Here is a 13,511-nt window from a genome sequence, read left to right as displayed (position 1 = left end):
TCCTCAGCAAATATTTTTGAATACCTGTCATATGTCACACACTGTCTAGGTGCTGAGAGTACAGCAATGAACAACACAATGAGTTTGCCTTCATGGACCTGGCATTGAGTTGAAGGATTAGGTCTCCTCTTCTGGAAAGATCTCTAGTAACCTGACAATAAATGAGTCACATGTAAAATGGCCTGAATCACCACCTGACTCAAGAGGTCAGGGTTAGGATGTTTATTTGAGTCTCAGGGGACTTGAAGGGGAATATGAGGGAATCTACATCACCAGTTTAGAGTCACACAGCTCAGGGGCCACGGGCTGAGGAGGCCCTTTCATAGAAGGAAGAAGGGGAAAGCCAGTAAGAATGAGGATGTGGGACAACAACAATGGTCTACAACTATCATCAACAATGCAGATGAACCTAGAAAATGTCAGGCTGAGTGAAAGTGGCCAGACACAAAAGATCACACACTGTGTGACTCCATTCATAGGAAATTTCCAGAATAGGCAAATCCACAGAGATAGAAAGCAGATGTGTTTTCCAGAGGCCGAGAGGAAGGGGAAAATGAGGAGCGACTGCTGATGGGTGTGGGGTTTTCTCCTGGGGCGATGAAAATATTTGGAAGTAGATAGTGGTGGTGGATGCACAACATCCTGAATGAATCAACTCCCATTGAATTGCAAACTTTAAAATTGTTAATTTTATGTTATGTTAATTCACTTCACTAATTTAAAAATATATGTGGAGGGAGAAAGAGCTATGTTGAAGAGTTTGAATTCTAGAGCCACGTAGACAGAGTGTGAATCATGCTCCTCCACTCACTAGCCATGTGACCTCGGGCAACTGATGTCACTACCTGGTCTCTTTTTACTCATCTGTAAAGTGGGCATGATCATTGTACCCACCACAGGGGCTAAGAGGAAGAGGATTCAAACACAGTCATGTATGCCCAGATTGTGGAGCACAAGGGGTTGACAAGTGGAGGGTGTGGTTGTTCTGAGGAAGGGAGAAGTCACTCAGGGTCAGCTGTGGCCTGGGAGGTGGAACTGCAGGGATCCTGAGCCAAATTTCCTGTTTTAGCCCCCAGTTCTATATATACATCACTTCTGGAATTCTATTAACAGAGGAAAGGCAAAACCTACTTGAGGCTTTAGAAGAGCTGCAGCATTATGGAAGGTGAGACTGCAGGAAGGACTTTCCCACAGAGGTGGCAACAAAGGAGGGGGAAGGATACAGGCTTGCAGTAGGTCTCTCAGAGGTGGGAAGACATGGAGAGAGTCAGGGGCCATTCTTTGCAGAGGTGGGGATACTTCATGACCATGGCATCCTTTGACCCCCTTCCCTCAGCCCCCTTGGTGGGGCAGGAAGCTGGTCTGGTACATTGGGAGTAGTCTGCCCACACGACTGCCCCGTGGAGTGCAGTTGATGTCCTCAGGGGCCATGGTGCTGGCCAGGGAGAAGTTCTGGAGGATGGCGGTGAAGAATAGGAATAATTCAGTGTGAGCAATGCCTTCACCAAGACAAATGCACTTGCCTGTGGGCACAGAGGATCACCAATGAGGGCATGGGGCAGGTGCACATTCTTTGACCTGTCACATTCCAAAGTCCAGACATCTGTGTCCATTGCAACAGATTTGCATGGCATTGACCTTTAATCTGCAATTCAGAGTGGAGTTTTAGGGGGTTCTCAAACCCTGATGACCAAGAGGCAAATTTTAGGGTGAGTGTGCCTTGCACAATTTTCCTTGACAGCGTTTGCAGTTTCTATTAGATTTCCAAAGGGTTTGGTTTCCCCACAGGATCTAAAGACTCACTTCTGGTCAGATGTGTGTGTGTGTGTGTTTGTGTCTGCTCCACATGTAGGTGTGTGCATATTTGTTACATAACATTTCTAATGTCCTTCTTGTCTAATATGGGGAGAATGGTACCTATCTCGTTGGGCTATTGTGAGGTTAAACAAGTTAATATTTTTAAAATTTCTTAAAATAGAATTCTATCCTGGCCCATATTTAGAATCCTATAAATGTAGTTAGTGCTTTGTGTTTGTTTCTGGGTGTGTGAGGTGGAGAGTTTCTGTAGGGTGTGTCTCTGGTGCTGCATATGTTTGTCTATCTCTGAGATTTCTTCTTGTCTCAGACTGAGAGCCATGTACTTCAAGAGTTCTGAAAAATCTCTGAATTGTACATTAAGTTGTAAATGAGACTGAGGCACTTGAGTTAGGAGTCTATGGCTTCCATCACATTCTCAGAGGTGTAGAGATACCCCCTCCCAATAGATTATAAATAACCAGCTTGGAGAGAAATGAGGACAAAGGGAGCCCAAAACTTAGGCAGAGACACTGAGAGCCTCCTCCTTTACCTCCATGATTCTTCATCCGCAAACTGACAACCTTGGAAGGGTAGGTCAAGGATGAGTTTCTGGGAATTTGCTAGACCTTTCAAGTTGATAGACATCGTGCCTGTGTGAAGCTATCTGGGCAAGGGTCCACATCTTCCTGGCACATCCAGAAGTCAGGAGACATGTGCCTCAAGGTACTCTGGGCAGAACTCCGGACTGGTCCTTCTCCTCTAACTGGTTCTGCAACTCAGCTCTTTCCAGAACAACCTGACACGTGTTATCTCCCTCCCACCCCATCCTCCTCATCCCTGTGACTGTCCTTTGGATGTGCTTTGGTATCCCTTTGTCTCTCACACCTTTTTGGCTCAGGTTGTCTTTCTGGCCATGGCAGCCAGCCTCAGTCTTTTTGTTTGTCTATACCTCCTGTCAGTCACTGTTTGTCTGTCTCTCTCCTCTTTGTCTCCTTTTTTCCTGCATTCTCCCTTCTTACTTTCCTCCATGTCTTTGTTTGGCTCTGCTTCTCTCTCGCTCTCATTTTTCATCACCGTCTAAAGATCTCTTTTCTCTCTTGTACTATTTCTTCTTCTCTGCTTATGTGACTCTCTTTGTTTCCTCTCTCTTATCTGTGTCTCTCCCTTTTCCTCTCCCCTTCCCTCCTTCCTTCTCTATCCCCTCCTTCTTCCTTCTTCTCCTTCTCTCTCTCTCTCCCCTCCTCCCTGTCTCATCTCACATTCACTCTCTGTCCCTTTCCAGCAATACCTCCCCTGTATCTTTCTCCCTCTGTGTCTCTCTTTGTTCCTCTCTCTGTTTCTCATTCCCTCTATTCTCTGTCTCTCTCTGTCCTTATTTCTCTGTCTCTCTGCTTCTCTCTAAACATAGGACAGGATTATTGAATGGAGGAATTGACCCACCCCCCCAACCACATGGCCGTCAACTCTCACTTAAGATGAAATGAGGGAGGAGGCCATTGCACTGTGCAGAACCAAAGTCCTGGGTCCCTGAAGTGATTGATACAACTCAAGACAGGGACTTGATCTTGGGTCTTCCTTTCTACTGAATGGTAAGGAACCTGGGGCTAGAGGTTTTCTCTAGATGGGGCCTAAGTTCGGAAAATGGAAACAGAGACATGTCAGAGCATGTCACGAGCCTCTCTGGTTCCCCAGTGCCAGCAGGAGAAATCCAAATGCCACCCAACTTTCAAGGCCCTCCAGGTGATCCTCAAGAAGGCTCACTGATCTGTAGTTTTTCAAATGCTCCACACTGCCTCCGCCTTCAGGTTTTGCCCTTGCTGCTGCCTCTGTCTGGAACACTCTCCAGTGGCTGACTGATGATCACCCATGAGGTCTTTGCTTAGAAGCCAGGGCTTCAGGTAAGCTTTTCCTCACCAACCTACCAAGAGTAGTCAGTAATTCTTATTTTGTGCTCCAAAAGTCCCCTTAGGAACACTTATCACAAGTATGATTAATTATAATAGTAATAATTGCCCCATAAGCACTTAATTTGTGCCACCCAGTTCTAAGCACATTGCAAGCATTAATTCATTCAATTAGACACTATTTTGTGACCACACAGTGAATGTCCATCTCCCCTGCTGGAACATAAATTTCCTGGGACAGGAACTGTGTCTTTATGTTGCTTGTCCTGTGTATTATCTTTGGACTCCAATAGAGCACTGGGCTGAGAGTAATGCTGAACAGATATTTTATACTTACATGTGGAGATGTGAAAACACTTGCCCAGGATCCAACTTATCAACATGTGTCTGGGAGGTGATCTCACTTCTCAAACCCCCTCTAGGATTGTAGTGGGTTAACACAGGTAAAGCAAGTGTCATATGCTCACTGCTGAATAAATAAACACCTCTCGTTGATTGCCTCAAGGATGGGATGGCACCTGCACTCTGGTGTCTGGGAAAGGCAGTGTGGTTCCAGCTTGTCTGTGGAGAAGGGGGTAAAAGTTTCATTCTTCTTCAGTGATCCTTTGGCATCCAGAAAGTGGTCAAGGTTGAAGGCGTCTGGTTTTTCAAAGTAACGTGGGTCATGGAGAGCAAAGCTCAGGATGGGCTATTCTTCTGTGCCATGAGGGAAGGTCACCAGATCAAAAGATATTGCTATTCCCTTCCCCATTCCACCCCAGAAAAAAATGGAACAAGAGGGCTCTAGTGATAAAACCAACAAGAGGTCAAGCTTGGTGATTAAGAGAACCCAGGATGCCAACCTAGGACAGATGTGGGAACCCAGCTGGCCTCACCTTGAGGGTGATGTATGCTCAGAATTGAGTGTCTTTGGTGACCACGTGGGGCACGCCAATGGGGATAAGTTTCGAGAATCTCTGAATCTCATGAATGATTGTTTTAGTGTGTGGTATTTTGGATTGGTCCTTGAAGGCTGAAGGGTCATGTGAGCCAATCTCCTGATCAATTTCTTTGTGGATTCTCTCTGCACAGACGAGTGGGACCAGTTGACCTCATTTTAAACAGGCATTCAGCAGGGACACTGTTCTATGGGCCAATGAGCCAGGAAATATCTACAGCAAAGTGTTAGATTATTGATAACCCTCAAAGCAACCAGCTTTGTCTGTCAGCGGGGTGGGAGGAAGAAACAAGAATTCTCATCCATTGAATCTAATGAATGTTATGTATGCTGCATCCCCGTGCACAGGTAAACAGACACACACATACCCACATGTGCCACATTTTTCCATAGAAATTCAGATTCATAACTCTAGGCTATGACCCTTTCAAAATTCGCCAAGATGAGTAAAAAGGTGAACTGCTATTTATTGTGTATGTAAGACAGATGAGGCACTGTATGAGGTCCTCAGGAATATAACAGTGAAATAGACAACTAGATTAACCCAAGACCAACTAGATTAATAAATGAACACAGCAATCAATCAATTCACCAATGGATCAATTCATGAATGGAAAGATTAATGAATAGAAGAACATTAGTGAATGTATGTATGCATTTACTTATAAATGAATAGATGAATTAATGAATCATTAAGTAATAAATAGTCCTTAGACCAACAAACCACATGAATGGATGAATGGCCAGATTTAGGGAAGAATGACTGACTGAATAATGTAGTGAAGGAATGAGTAAATAAAGAAATAATTGTATGGATGGATTGAATGATCAATGGATAAATCAAGGATGAGCAAATGAATTAAATGGATAAATGATGGAAAATATGGATGAAGGATGAATTGAAAGACTGACTGATGGAAGAACTAAGGAATGAAACCTAGCTCATAGAAGCACAAATGGATACATGAATGAGTGAATGGGCCAATGAATCAATGACAAATATTTCACTCAATCAATCACTGTTTCAAAGGATTAACAGATAAATCAATTAATCCAAATAATGAACATAAGTGTATGTTTTTGGATAAATAAATGACAAAAGAATTTGAGGATATAGGTTAATTAATGAATAAAAGGACAGACAGAAGAATGGATGGATGGATGGATGGATGGATGCGTTAGTCTGTAAGTCATTTAGAAAACAGTAGGAGAACAGATTGACAGATTCTTCATCCATCCATCCACCAACAGGGCTGGCCTAATTGGAGGCTCCTTCAAAAGCTGCAGTGATCCAGGTATAAGAGAGGAATGCACCCTCTCTCATGGATTAAGGAACTCTAGCCCCACTTCTGCTGCACTAAAAGGGGTCAGAGGACCCCCGTCGATTGGCTGTCTCCTGTGTACCCACTTTTGATGTGAGTGTATTTGAGCATGAGCAGGAATCCATAGTGCAGAGTGATGCTGGTGATCTCAGTGTCAGTGAAGTAGACTGAGAGCACAGTGATGATGAGGTTCTGCTGGTGCAACTCGCTGTTCAGGTCGGACTTCTCCTGGGTCCAGAGAAGTAGGCCTAATGTCAGGGGAGGTTGGAGTGTCGCTGGCCAGATGTCTTTTGGGATGCCCTCCACCTGTTTCTGGGTCTCTCCAACCACTGGCTCATTTTACTTTTCTCTCTCTTCTGCATGCACAACCACATATCTCTATTTCGATCTGTCTCTGTCTCTCTTCACTCTGTCTGACTGTGTTTCAGTCTTTCTCAACAGGTCTTTGGTGTGTTTGTCTCTTTTCCTCTCCAAGTCTCTTTCTGCCTCTGTGTGTCTTTTCACCTGTTGCTGTATTTTTGCCCCTTCTCCTGTATTTCCTGTATCTCTCTCTCCCTCTCTTCCATACTTACTTCTTCCTTTCATCTCCCCACTCTGTTCCCTCCAGTATCTCCCGTCCTTTTCTTATCTCCTCTCCTCATCCTCTGTTCTGCCCTCCCCCTCTTCCTCACTCTCTAACCCTTTCCCCTCCCTTCTTCTCACTCCCAGTGTTTTCATTCCTCCCATACCCTCCAACTTCCCTCTCCCAAACCCCACTGTCCATGTGGAGCAGGTAGGTATCAATGAAGTCCCAGGGGTTGCTGGGGTCCAACATTTCACAGTGCTCCTCCACAATGTGGACAGTGAAGGCTTTGATTTTCATCAGGTTTTTGTGGACCTACCTTTGTGTGCCAGGACAGTGCTTCAGCATGTCAGAGAAAAGCTCGAACACCTGCAGAGGCAGGAGAGAAGGGGTTATGAGGTCCTCCTGGGGCTGGGTCACACAGGGGGGCAGCCCTTCTGTGCCACGATACTGCCAAGGGAGAGTCTCTGTCTCTGTTTCTGTCTTTATGTCTCTTATCTCTGTGTGTGTGCGTGTGTGTGTGTGTGTCTCTCTCTCTGTACCTGAGTCCCTTGCTCACTGCTTCCATGTCTCCTTTGATCTGTTATTCTCACATTTTTTCTTTCTGCATCATCCTCTCTCAATCTGATGTCTTTCTCTTGGTCTCTGCCCCACCTCTCCATTTCCATTCCATCTCTCCTTATCTCTGTATGTCTTGCCTTCTTATCATCTCTCTGGGCTTCGCTTGCCTACCTCAGCCCATATATCTGTTCTACTCAAACCTTTTTATGACTCTTCCACCTCACCACTTGCATCTCTCTTGCTGTGTCAAGTATTGATAACATGATGTTTACGCAGGAAGAGTCTGATGACTTCAGAGTATTTATTTACTGTGAAGCATATTGGTATTGTTTTCCTCACGATAAGTGTAATAGCTAACTTGCTGCAAATAATTTCCAAAAATGCAGAATCTTATCGAAATAAAATTCCTTCTTAGTAGCTCCGTCTATAGATAACCACTGTTACCTCTTTAGTGGATATCCTTCCAGAGTGTTCTCTCTCCATGATTCTCTATGGGAAGAGGAAATGCAAACCACCTGTTGGGCTTGTTGCAAATACTCACTGTGGGCCCCATTCCCACTTTGTAATAATCCTACCTGTGAATCTGACATTCACCTGGTGAAGAAAGACAGCCAAGTATACTGTTCTTCAGTTTAATTTTTTTAGCTTAATATACAAAAGGTGTATTTCGAGATTGGTCAAGAAAGAGAAACTTTGTTATTTTGTTTTAAAAGAGGAGCATATTCCCTTATAGTCTGGGGAGCAATTTTTAAAAACAGAAAGAATGAGGAGAAGTGGGGACAATGAAGAAACGCAGTGTTTTATTTTCATGTATCCTCGTATTTCTTCAAGTGAGGGACTTTACCAAAGGCACAGGCAAAGATTCAGCGGAAGCAGGGACAGAAGAGTAGAGAACCTGAAGTCTGACTCATTCTCTCTCTGTCTCACACATCCACACAGACACACACACAACCACAGTCTTTTCAACTGTCTCTCTCAGGATCTCTTCATCTCTGCCCCTCTTTGTCCTGTTTTCTCTGTCTTCTCTTCTGTCCTCTCTTCCAAGCCCTCATTCCTTAGTCTCTCTATTCCTGCCTCCTCCATCACTTCCCTTTCTTTCTTTTAGTCTCTTAGTCCCTTTCTTACCATCTACCCCTCCCTGCAGGTCTCAGTGTCCTTGTCTTTCCCTGTTGTCTCTGCCCAGCTTTCAGCACTAACCTCATTTCTTCATAAGCAAATCACCCCCTTTTCCCTATCCTGGAGGCCCTCCTTATCCCGCTGTCCCTCAGCTTCTTCCTGACATTGCTGGAGAAGTAGCTGACAAGCACAAAAGACTCGTAGGTCCAGTCCAGGAGCAGCAGGAATTGGGGAATCTCTGTAGGAGACAGGTTTTCCAAAGATAATGGAGCAGATGATGTTTGCAGTGATGGCGTGGCTGTAGAAGTTGAGGTCCTGGAGGGCTCCTAGGGGGAGGAGGTGCAGGTTACTGGACACAGACTCAAAGGCCTGAGGAGCATTTGGCTGCTGCCCCGGCTCTTTGTGACCGTCCTCCTTTGCTCAGTAACGGTGAAGAAAATGGCACTAAGAACAGCTACTACTCACTAGCCTGTGTTAGGTGCCAGGCTCTATTCCAAGCATGTCGCATATTGTCATTTAATTCTTTCCACAACCCTGTGAGGAATATCCAATGCTTTGATTATCCACATTTCATAGATGGGCGATTGGGAGGCTATATCATTTGACCAGGGTTGCACAGCTATCATCTCTCGGGCTGGGACTCAGACCCAGGCCATCCAGCTACAGGGCTGTGTGGTTGGTCTCAACTCAGGCCCCAGATCTGACTCTGGGAGCTGGTAGAGTTCAGTCTCGGGGGCAGGGGTGGCTCAGAGCAGGTGTTCAATCAATCACATGTGCAAATTAAAAAGCTCTGCTCTCCCTGTCCCTTATGTGGCACTCCCCCTTCATCTCTTCTCTCCAACCTTTGGTCTTAGGGAATTGTTCTGCACTTGTTAGTTGATGTCAGTGTACCCCAGGCTTGGCACCACCGGAGGGAGGGTGAGCTGTGAGCCCAGGAATGTCAGGTCAGTGCAGCCTCTCTCTCTGTGTCTCATCTGTCCATCTTCTCTTGTTCCCCTGCAGACCCTTTCCTGAGACTTTCTGTCTCTCTAATTTTCTCTCCCTCAATTCCTCTCTCCCTTTGTTTCTTTCTGCCTCTTTGAGCCTCTTTGACTCTCTCTTTTGTCTCTGCATGTCGCTCTTGTTCTTGGTCCCTCCATGTCTCTCTCTGTCTCCTCTGTGTCTCTGTGTCATTCTGTTTCTTCCTGTCTTTCTTCTCAGCCCTCTATACCAATTCCTCTGTTGCTCCCGATGTCTCTGCCTCTGCTTCTCCTTCCCAGCCTCCACATTTATGTCTTGCAAATTCTTAAGAAACGATCCTGTCAACTTTATGTCTCAGTACCATCCATTTATGCGTTTTCCCAAAACAACCAGAAATACTTCTTTGACAGCTCATCTAGATGCCTGATAGCAACATACCCCCCTGCCCTATTTGCTCTCTGCTGGCTCATCAGCAGTTCACCTACATAAAGGAAAACTCAGTTTGCCATTTTCTCAATGTCTGTACTGGTTGGTGTCAAGATGGTGGCATAGGTGGACTCTGAACTTACCTTCTGCCATGACCAAGCCAAGGTACAACAATTACCCAAGAAAGAAGTGTGAAAACTGTATAAAAAGAACCCCAGCAAAAAGCGACAGTTTTGGGGCTGGCCCCGTGGCCGAGTGGTTAAGTTCGCGCGCTCTGCTGCAGGCGGCCCAGTGTTTCGTTGGTTCGAATCCTGGGCGCGGACATGGCACTGCTCATCAAACCACGCTGAGGCAGCGTGCCACATGCCACAACTAGAAGGACCCACAACAAAGAATATGCAACTATGTACCGGGGGGCTTTGGGGAGAAAAAGGAAAAAAATAAAATCTTAAAAAAAAATAAAAAAGCGACAGTTTTGACTGAGGCAGAAGAGAGAGAAATTCCTTTCTGGAGAGAAAAAAATCCACCTTCACAAGGCATGGAACTTCACAGCCAACCTGAGTGGGGGAATGTTACTACTGTAAGCATCCTTCAGACTCAGCACAACTAGGATGAGTCTCATAATATCTGGCTTTCTGGTAGTCAACTTCAATGGGGAAAACCCCTAGAAAAGTTTTCAGACATAGGCAGGAAAAAGCCAGCTCTTAAAGGGCCCATGCACAAAGTCATCTGTTTGGGAAAGTAACCTAAAATCAGCAGAAAGATAAGTGCACAGTCCTTTGGTGAAAGGAGGCTCACTTCATAGGCTACAGGTACATCTCAGTGAGAGGTGAGACCTCTCCAGGGACTGAGACCTTGGCAGCAGCCATCATTGTCACCTGTTACAGGTGTTCTGACACAGACATTGGCAGATGCCGTTGGAGTTCTTCTCCTGGCCTGTTAGCCCAGGGGTCTGCCACACACATTAGAGCACCTATTTAATCCAGCTGAGCCAGGGAAGGCAGCCTGCCCTGAGAACTGGCATCACCCAATGGCAAGCCCTCAGGCAACTTTTCACTCTGTATAGTCTGGGTGCCTGGATCCTCTGCAGAGCCTCAAAAGCTGTCTCTTACATAAGGCCCCTTCCCCAAGATCAGGAGACATAGTTGATCCACTTAATACATAGATATAAGCACAGAGAAAGAGGCAAAGTGAGGAGGCAAAGGATGCACGTTTCAAGCAAGGGAATAAGACAAAAACTCAGAAAAAGAACTAAACAAAACAGAAAAAACGACCTCCCAAAGAGTTCAAATAAAAACTCATAAGGATGCTCACTGATCTTGGGAGAAGAAAGGATGAACACAGCGAGAATGTCAACAAAGAATTGGAAAATATAAAAATGACCCAATCAGAAATGAAGAATACAATACCAGAAATGAAAAATTCACTAGAGGGACTCAATAGCAGAGTAGATGATACAAAAGAATGGATCAGCTAGCTGGAAGAAAGACTAGAGGACATTGCCCAAGTTGAACAGATAAATGAAAAAAGAATTAAAAAGAATGAGAACAGGAGCTCTTTCATTAGGGAGAAGGAGTGAAGAAAGTACCAAAGAGAGGCAGACTTTTAAACTTTAAATAGCCAGGTCCGAGTGCCTGGACCCTCGTTTTCATTTTACTTCATCCTCTAAGGAGTTCAGTCACTTGGTGAGCATGCTTCATTTCTTTTGAGAAAAAGAGGAAAGGAAGGATAGAAAGTCACCAGTGATTAATCCGGTCTACTCCACCTTTCCTGTTCTGACTTCCCTTCAAGAGTCGGTTGCTTGACTAGCATGCCGAAGCTTATCCACGCACACCAGTGAAGCTCTGGAGAGAAAAGGAGCACCCAGGCAACAGGGGTGACTGGAGTGCCTTAGGCAAACTCCTTGACAAAGTTCAAGCCTATTCCACAGCCGGAGGGAAGGTGTGGTTGTCGGTCCTTTTCATTTTCTGAATCCTGCTACTGGGGACAGCGGTTGAGTCAGCCTGGGGTGATGAGCAGTCTGCCTTTCGTTGTAACACTCAACAACCTGGTTGTGAGAACGTCTGCTATGACAAGTCCTTTCCAATCTCTCACGTGCACTTCTGGGTCCTGCAGATCATATTTGTGTCTGTCCCCATGCTCTTGTACCTGGCTCATGTGTTCTACGTGACACGAAAGGAAGAGAAACTGAACAAGAAAGAAGCAAGAAAGAGGAGGAACTCGAAGTTGCCCAAACTGATGGTGTCAATGTGGAGATGCACTTGAAGCAGATTGAAATCAAGAAGTTCAAGTATGGCATCGAAGAGCATGGCAAGGTGAAAATGCGAGGGGGCTTGCTGCGAACCTACATCATCAGTATCCTCTTCAAGTCGCTCTTTGAGGTGTACTTCTTGCTGATCCAATGGTACATCTATGGATTCAGCTTGAATGCCGTCTACACTTGCAAAAGAGATCCCTGCCTGCATCAGGTGGACTGCTTCCTCTCGCGTCCCACAGAGAAAACCATCTTCATCATTTTCATGCTGGTGGTGTCCTTGGTGTTTCTTGCCTTGAACGTCATCGAACTCTTCTATGCCTTCTTCAAGGGTGTTAAGGATCGTGTAAAGGAAAAGGTCATCCTTACCACGCCACCATCGGTCCGCTGAGCCCCTCCAAAGACATTGGCTCTCTAAAATATGCTTATTTCAATGGCTGCTCTTCGCCAACTGCTCCCCTCTCTCCCATGTCTCCTCCTGGGTACAAGCTGGTTACCGGAGACAGAAACAATTCTTCCCGCCACAATTACAACAAACAAGCAAGTGAGCAAAACTGGGCTAATTACAGTGCAGAACAAAATCGAATGGGGCAGGCAGGAAGCACCATCTCTAACTCCCATGCACAGCCTTTGATTTCCCTGATGACAACCAGAATCCTAAAAAACTGGATACTAGGCACGAACTACAACCGCCAGCCATTGTGGACCAGGGGCCTTCTAGCAGAACCAGCAGTCGCGCCAGTAGCCAACCCCGGCCTGATGACCTGGAGATCTACGTCCAGGCTTGAGAGCATCAGGATTCCACTCAATTGTGGAGAAGAAAAAGGTGCTGTAGAAAGTGCACCTTAGGTGTTCATTCTGTTCCAGTGGAGGTGGTACTCAACAGTCTTAGTCATGAGGCTTAGAAAACACAAAGACATTAGAATACCTGGGTTCACTGGGGGTGTTTGGGATAGGTTGGTGGAGAGGGAGGGGATAAGGGAGGTACATATTGCTATTTAATGTAGTTGATTCAGAGAACTTAGGTTTTAAATAAAAGTTGCATTAGGTGATACATAGGTAAGGGCTTTTTCTCCCCCACACACCCCTAAGAATAGTTCTGTGTATGTGAAAGAGTGGGTGATATTTTTGGCTAAATACTTTTTTGTTTTACCAAGAAACTGAAATAACTTTGACCAGGAAAAAATACTTCCTGACGTCTTTTTATCAAGAAAAAGACCGAGGATTGTCTTTATGTCCCTGTTAAAACATTCCATTGTTAAAATTTGCACTTTGAAGGTATGCTTTCTAGGCCTGAGCCTCCAGGTGTCAATAGACTTGTGCTACTATACTTTTTATTCTCGGTATCAGTTTAAAAGTTCAGACAAGGCCCACAGAAAAAGACTTTCCTTGTATTTGCGAATCTGGCAATGACATGTATATTCTTTTTTTACATCCACTTGCATCCTATTATTACCATCACTTTTTCATCATTCCTCAACTGCTACTCACATTCATTTAATGGTTTCTGTCAACATTTTTGAAACAATTGGATGCCATTTAACATTTTTTGAGTTAGAGTCAGGGAAGCAAGCCATGCTCAATATTTAACAATCACTTGCATGTGTGTGTGGAAGAGTGTGTTTTATTTGTCATATGTTGGTACAAGCAGATGCAGTATAAACTCACACAG

The 13,511-nt window shown here is 45.0% G+C and overlaps 2 pseudogenes; one reads left to right on the top strand and one right to left on the bottom strand.

The window, feature by feature from the left end:
- Positions 1-1,332: 1,332 nt before the first annotated feature.
- LOC106843244 (cytochrome P450 2B11-like) lies at positions 1,333-9,738 on the bottom strand (annotated as a pseudogene).
- A 385-nt stretch (positions 9,739-10,123) lies between these two features.
- Positions 10,124-12,627, top strand: LOC123281314 (gap junction alpha-1 protein-like; annotated as a pseudogene).
- Positions 12,628-13,511: the final 884 nt, after the last annotated feature.

Source organism: Equus asinus, chromosome 26 (genome assembly GCF_041296235.1).
Source record: "Equus asinus isolate D_3611 breed Donkey chromosome 26, EquAss-T2T_v2, whole genome shotgun sequence".
Classification (NCBI taxonomy): Eukaryota; Metazoa; Chordata; class Mammalia; order Perissodactyla; family Equidae; genus Equus; species Equus asinus.
This window is presented reverse-complemented; position numbering and strand designations above follow the sequence as displayed.